Source organism: Giraffa tippelskirchi, chromosome 2, assembly GCF_054371585.1.
Source record: "Giraffa tippelskirchi isolate mGirTip1 chromosome 2, T2T-mGirTip1v1.2.pri, whole genome shotgun sequence".
NCBI classification, from domain to species: domain Eukaryota; kingdom Metazoa; phylum Chordata; class Mammalia; order Artiodactyla; family Giraffidae; genus Giraffa; species Giraffa tippelskirchi.
Window position 1 is genome coordinate 224,230,325 of NC_137276.1, and position 7,964 is coordinate 224,238,288.

The 7,964-nt window shown below is 39.0% G+C and overlaps 1 long non-coding RNA gene across 1 annotated transcript; it reads right to left on the reverse strand.

Moving 5' to 3' along the window:
• Positions 1 to 219: 219 nt before the first annotated feature.
• Positions 220 to 2,239, reverse strand: LOC145539684 (uncharacterized). The gene is made up of 2 exons (XR_014077903.1): positions 2,182 to 2,239; positions 220 to 1,623 (listed from the first exon to the last, which is right to left on the reverse strand). It is a non-coding gene; the product is annotated as an uncharacterized LOC145539684 (long non-coding RNA).
• Between the last annotated feature and the right edge of the window lie 5,725 nt (positions 2,240 to 7,964).

A 7,964-nucleotide genomic window follows, 5' to 3' on the forward strand; every position in this document is an offset into this window, starting at 1 on the left:
TGTGTGTGTGTTTAGTTGCTCAGTTGTGTCTGACTCTTTGTGACCCCATGGACTGTAGCCCAGGCTCCTCTGCCCATAGGGATTCTCCAGGGAAGAATACCACAATGGGTTACCATGCTCTCCTCCAGGGGATCTTCCCAAGCCACGGATAGAACACAAGTCTCCCGCATTGCAGGTGGATTCTTTACCATCTGAGCCACCAGGGAAGCCCAAGAATACTGGAGAGGGTAGCCTATCCCTTCTCCAGGGAATCTTCCAGACCCAGGAATTGAACTGGGGTCTCCTGCATTGAAGGTGGATTCTTTACCAGCTGAGCTATCAGGGAATAGGATTTCTACGTAAAAGTAAAGTCAGTCTTTCTTTGGAAGTGTGACCATATTGCAATTGGCAATTTAAGTAGAGATGAGTAAGGTGTGGTTATAAAGTGGTTCCTCCTGATTCAAGAGATCATACTCTGAAAGTTTTATGAGTATCACGCTGATAGCAGATATACTTTCCCCCTCTTTCCACTAGATGTCAGTTCAACCTGAGTACAAATGTGATTTGACCCAACTCCCCACACATCTAGTCAATTTTCTCTACCTGTAAAGAAAACTGAAAAAATTTCCATTTCAGATGTCTGTATTTGAACCTTAAAACCTTTTGGTGAAACTAGTAGATTATAAATTATGATGTCAATTAACAAAAGCTGGGGCTCAGAAGGGTTTGATTCCAAGTTAAAATCACATTTCCAGGTTTTCTTGGTCTCACAGACAGTCTACAGTATTCTCCAGAGCTTTGCAAATGACTTCTCCTTGAATATTTTCAGTGATGGGAACTCTCAACTTCTTGTTTTATACAAGCCCATTTTACACAACTGAGTGCCTGAACTGAACTGAAACAACATTTCCAATCATCTATGGCCATCTTTCAAACCTATAAAAAGTTGTTTCTCTCACCTCTCTTATTATTTTTAAGAACATTATCATTTTTTCAGTGATTCTGATTCTATGCCTTCCAGACAGTGTTCAAACTATAGGATCAACTTTTTTTCTTATTAAAGTAGGAAGAAGTGCTAAGGGTCAGATAGATCTGGCTTCTGTGTGTTTTAATTTATTCATAATATTCAGATTAAGTAAAATGTAGTATAATAATCAGACACCCTCAGACCTGGATAAATTTTCTGACACCAAAATCCATTTATGTCTATTAAGTTTAGAAAACTATCACATATTAAGAAATTCTTGTTGCTCAGTTGCTAAGTTGTGTCTGATTGTTTGCAAACCCATGGACTGCAACATGCCAGGCTTCCCTGTCCTTCACTATCTCCTGGAGTTTGCTCAAACTCATATCCTTTGAGTTGGTGATGCCATTAAGAAATCAGTCTCCTTTAACTCCAAATATATTCATTAAATTATGGCTCTTGGAACCAGAAGACCAATATTAATCTATCTTCCTCATAAGAATTATTTTAAAATGTAGACAATGATACTGTCAACACAAAGTGCTATGAGTTTGATAGTGTTAGCAGCTCAATCACGTCTCACTCTTTGCAGCCTCATGGACCCTAGCCTGCCAGTCTCCTCTGTCCAGGCAAGAATACTGAAATGGGTAGCCATTCCCTTCACCAGGGGATCTTCCCAACTCAGGGATCAAACCTGGGTCTCCTGAATTGCAGGCAGATTCTTTACCATCTGAGCCATTAAGGGAGCTATGAGATATAGACTACTAAGTATTCACTCTCTTAGCCTAGCTTCCTCCATCATTCCCCTCACTCTCTGAGCTATCTTTGCAAATTTACAAGTGCAGATAATACAACATACCTCCTCACCTATTCCAATATCCTCCAAACAAGACAGCTTTCTTCCTTTCCTCCAGTGTCCAATACACACACACAGAAATGGTTTGAATTTGTGTTTTAGTGTTGATATGAAATGTGACAAAGAAGTAGAAAAGGAATGCAAATGCAACTGCAAAACAAAAATGGCTGACTAGACCAGTAAGTTTCTTGAAGTAAAATCCAAACAAATCTCAAGTCCTTATAATATGAGCCTGTATAATCTGGCTTCTAGCTACCTCTCCAGCCTCAATTTGTTCTGCTCTCCTGTCACATGGACCTGTTTACAGTCCCTGACCCGCCTGCCAAAGCCAGAGATGTGGGTTCAATCCCTTGGTCAGGAAGATCCCCGGGAAGAATCTTACGGAAAAGGCAACCCATTCTAGTGCTCTTGCCTGGAGAATTCCATGGACAGAGGACCCTGGTGGGCTACAGTCCATGAGGTCACAAAAGAGTCAGACAAGACTAGCAACCAAACACCAACAGCAAAGCATGTTGAATAGCTGTCATCTTAAAGCCTTTATACTCGTTCTCTCCTCTGCCTGAAATTTTCCCCCAATTCTGAGACCTACTAATTTACCAAATACAGACTTAGTTGTCACTTCCTCAGAAACTTAACTTGATCTTCCTATATGAAAGTGCATTATGTGATTTTTTTTTAATTAGGCTTTACTTTTTAAAATTTATTTTAATTAATTTATTTATTTTAATTGGAGGCTAATCACTTTACAATGTCGTGGTGGCATTTGCAACACATAGACTTTAGTTTTTAGAGCAGTTTTACATTTACAGCAAAACTGAGCAGAAGGTGCAGAGATTCTTGTATAGCTTCTCTCCCCACACATGCATAATTTCTTCCATTGGCAACATCCTCCACTGGAGGGGTACCTTTGTACTGTTTTCATATTCTTATCTACCATTGTTATATCTTCTTTAATGTGGTGTCTGTAAAGGTCTTTGGTACACTTTTTACTCAGGTTGCTTGTTTTCTTAGTTTTGAGTTGAAGAGGTGGCAATAATACACAGAAGAACTGTACAAAGAAGATCTTCACGACCCAGATAATCATGGTGGTGTGATCACTCACCTAGAACCAGACATCCTGGAATGTGAAGTCAAGTGGGCCTTAAGAAGCATCACTAAGAACAAAGCTAGTGGAGGCGATGGAATTCCAGTTGAGCTATTTCAAATCCTGAAAGATGACGCTGTGAAAGTGCTGCACTCGGAAGCTGTGGTACATATACACAATGGAATATTACTCAGCCATGAAAAAGAATACATTTGAATCAGTCCTATTGAGATGGATGAAAGTGGAGCCCATTATACAGAGTGAAGTAAGCCAGAAAGAAAAACAACAATACAGTATACTAATGCATATATATGGAATTTGATAGATGGTAACGATAACCTTATATGCGAGACAGAATAAGAGACACATGCATAGAACAGTCTTATGGACTCTGAGGGAGAAGGTGAGGGTGGGACGTTCTGGGAGAATAGCATTGAAACATGTATATTATCATATGTGAAACAGAACACCATTCCAGGTTCAAGGCATGAGACAAATGCTCAGGGCTGGGGCAATGGGATGACCCAGAGGGATGGGATGGGGAGGTAGGTGGGAGGGGGGTTCAGGATGGGGAACACATGCAAACCCATGGCTGATTCATGTCAATGTATGGCAAAAACCACTACAATATTGTGAAGTAATTAGCCCCAAACTAAAATAAATACATTTATTAAAAGAAAAAAAAAAAAGAAGAAGAAAGTGCTGCACTCAATATGCCAGCAAATCTGGAAAACTCAGCAGTGGCCACAGGACTGGAAAAGGTCAGTTTTCATTCCAATCCCAAAGAAAAGCAATGTCAAAGAATGCTCAAACTACCACACAATTGCACTCATCTCACAAGCTAGTAAAGTAATGCTTAAGATTCTCCAAGCCAGGCTTCAGGAATATGTGAACCGTGAACTTCCAGATGTTCAAGCTGGTTTTAGAAAAGGCAGAGGAACCAGAGATCAAATTACCAACATCCCATGGATCATCAAAAAAGCAAGAGAGTTCCAGAAAAGCATCTATTTCTGCTTTATTGACTATGCCAAAGCCTTTGACTGTGTGGATCACAATAAACTGTGGAAAATTCTGAAGGAGATGGGAATACCAGACCACCTGATCTGCCTCTTGAGAAACCTGTATGAAGGTCTGGAAGCAACAGTTAGAACTGGACATGGAAAAATAGACTGATTCCAAACAGGAAAAGGAGTACATCAAGGCTGTATATTGTTACCCTGCTTATTTAACTTATATGCAGAGTACACCATGAGAAATGCTGGGCTGGAGGAAGCACAAGCTGGAATCAAGGTTACTGGGGAAAATATCAAAAACCTCAGATATGCAGATGACACCACCATTATGGCAGAAAGTGAAGAAGAACTAAAGAGCCTCTTGATGAAAGTGAAAGAGGAGAGTGAAAAAGTTGGCTTAAAGCTCAACATTCAGAAAACTAAGATCATGGCATCTGGTCCCATCACTTCATGGCAAATAGATGGGGAAACAGTGGAAACAGTGGCTGACTTTATTTTGGGCTCCAAAATCACAGCAGATGGTGACTGCAGCCATAAAATTAAAAGACGCTTACTCCTTGGAAGGAAGGTTATGACCAACCTAGACAGCATATTAAATAGCAGAGACATCATTTTGCCAACAAAGATCCATGTAGTCAAAGCTATGGTTTTCCTGGTAGTCAAGTATAGATGTGAGAGTTGAACCATAAAGAAGGCAGTGCTGTGCTTTAGTCACTCAGTCATGTCCAACTCTTTGTGATCCCATGGACTGTAGCCTGCCAGGCTCCTCCATCCAGGATTCTTCAGACAAGAATACTGGAGTGGGTTGCCCTGCCCTCCTCCAGGGAATCTTCCCAACCCAGAGATTGAACTCTTGAGAGTCCCTAGGACAGCAAGGAGATCAAACCAGTCAATCCTAAAGGTTAACCCTGAATATTCATTGGAAGGACTGACACCTTGACAATAATGAGTTTTCTTATCTGTGAACATGGAATAATATCTCTTGACTTTAGTTCTTCCCGATTTCTTTCATCAGAGTTTGATGGGTTCCTCATATAGATCTTATACAATTTTTTTTACATTTGTATTCAAATATTCTCTTTTGGTGGCTGCTATTGTAAGTGGTATTATGTTTTTAATTTCAAATTGTATGTATTCATTTTTGATATGTAGAAAATTAATTGGCTTCTTTGTATTAACTTTATATGCTATGACTTTGCTTTAATTTCTTCTTTTTAACAGATTGTTGATCTTTTTCAAATTTCCTATATAGGCAATCATGTTATCCATGGAAAAGGCAGTTTCATATCTTCCTTCCCTACCAATATATATTTTATTTTATTGCCTTATTGGGTCATCATACTTCCAGTATGATGTTGAAAAAGGGTAGTGAGAGAGACCATTCTTCCCTTGTTCTTGATCTTAGTGAGAGTGCTTCTATGCTCTCCCATTAAGTAAGATGTTAGCTGTAATTCTTTGTGGATAATTTTTTTAATCAAGTTGATGTTCTTTATTCTGGGTTACTGAAAGTTTTATCATGAATGAGTGAGGAATTTTGTCAGATGATTTTTCTTCATCAGTTGAAAAGTTCATGTGATTTAGGCTGTTGATGTGATGGATTGCATTAATTGATTTTTTAATGTTGAACCAAGACATGCATTATTGGACAAATCACTCTTGGTCATGGTGTATAGTTACTTTTATACATTGTAGAATTCAATTTTTGAATATTTTGGTGAAAAGTTTTGCATTCATGTTTGTTTACGATACTGGTCTGTAGTTTTCCTTCCTTGTAATATCTTTGTCTGATTTTGGCATTAGGGTAATGTTGGCCTCACAGAATGAATTAGACAGTCTTTCTTCTGCTTCTATCTTCAGGAAGTGGTTGTAGAAAATTAGTATAAATGTTTTATAGAATTTGCCAACAAACTCATCTGGGTCTAGTGCTTTTTGATTTGGAAAGTTATTAATTATTGATTCAAATTATTTAATAAATATAATTCTCTTAATATCATCTATTTCTTCTTGCATGTGTTTTGGCAGATCATATGGCTTTTTATGCAAGTCAAGCTTATTAATAATTGTTAAAACTGTTCATAGTTCTGTTTCTTCATTTTTATTTAGTTATTTAGATATCTAATTTTTTGTTAAAAATTTTGTCTGTCTCCCTTGTTAGAGCCCACCACAGAAATCAAAAAAGATCTAGTTATATGCAGAGATATGCTATATTCGGGCTTCCCAGGTGACACTAGTGGTCAAGAACCCACCTGCCAATGCAGGAGACATAAGAGACAGCAGGTTAGTTCTCTGGGTCAGAAAGATCTCCTGGAGGAAGACATGGCAGTCCACTCTAGTATTTTTGCCTGGAGAATCCCATGAACAGAGGAGCTTGGCAGGCTACAGTCCATAGGGTTTCAAAGAGTCGGACATGACTGAGTGACTTAGCACAGCACAGCACACGCTACGTTTTATGGATTGAAAAACTCAATATTATTATGATGTCTATTTTCTCAAAATTGATCTATAGATTCAATTCAATAGCAACTAAAACCTCAGCAGGACATATTTGTAGATACTGACAAGCTGATTTTAACATGTAGGTGGAAAACGAATTAGAATAGCCAAAAATAATTTTCAAAAAGAACCAAGTTGGAAGTGTATACTACCTAATATTGAGATTTACTACAACTGTACAGTAAATAAACCCATGTGATATTAGAGAAAGAATAAACACTAAATAAACAGTGGATGAAGAAATAAATAATCCTAAGGCTGAGCTTGGGCTTCTCTGATGACTCAGTGGTAAAGATCCCTCCTGGCAATGCAGGAGATGCAGTTTCGATTCCCTCAGTCAGAAAGATCCCCTGGAAAAAGAAATAGCAACTCATACCAGTATTCTTGCCTGGGAAATGCCATGGAGTCTAGCGGGCTACAGTTCATGGGATCACAAAGAGTCAGACAAGACTTAACAACTGAGCGTGCACAGTTGGACTGAAGTCACCTAGTCAGACAAGGCTAAGCTAACACAGAGGTCTCTTAATATTTTAGCAAGGCCACACATATTAATATCATTAATGATTCTGGCCCAAAAGTCACAATTGCTTGCAGGAATAAATGACATTTGTTTCTTCCAACTATGGAATATTTATGCTCATGGACAACACAAAACTATAGAATAGATAACCAAGAATTTACATTTTGGACATAATCAGAATCAAATCTTCTGTCTTCAGGTAACATAATGGAAGCATTCATAAAATTCCTCAATAACAAATTTTTTAAAGTAAACACAGGGGGTATTCAACACTTACTTGAATATGCTGCTGCTGCTGCTGCTAAGTCGCTTCAGTCGTGTCCGACTCTGTGCGACCCCATAGACGGCAGCCCACCAGGCTCCGCCGTCCCTGGGATTCTCCAGGCAAGAATACTGGAGTGGGTTGCCATTTCCTTCTCCAGTGCATGAAAGGGAAAAGTGAAAGTAAAGTCGCTCAGTCGTGTCCGACTCTTAGCGATCCCATGGACTGTAGCCTACCAGGCTCCTCCATCCATGGGATTTTCCAGGCAAGAGTACTGGAGTGGGGTGCCATTGCCTTCTCCGTACTTGAATATAGAAATGATAAAATAGAGAGCATCCTTTAGCTGGGGTGGGGGAGAGCATTAATCTTTAAATATTTCAGAGGCATAGAATATTCCAAGTTGTTATTCTGTCTGCAAGAGGAATAGCATTTTCTGTAGAAAAATGGTCGGTAGATATAGCAAGCACAGACAGAACCACAGTCATAACTGTAACTATAACCACAGCCATAACCACAGCCATAACCACAGCCAGAGCCACAGTCAAAGCCACAGAAATATCTACAGCCGTAACCCCCGTAAGAGTTCCCATAATAGTTGCAACACATGATGGCAAAGGGTGAGGTTTTAGTTGAGGTGCAGAAGAATTCTTCTAACATTTAAATATCACCTCCTATGCTAGATCATTTGTATACTGACTGACAGGAAGTACCAGAGCACACCATCAATTTTATGATTCAAGCAACAAATATTAATTTAATACCTAGTGTTTGCAAGACATTCCTGTCCATTGAT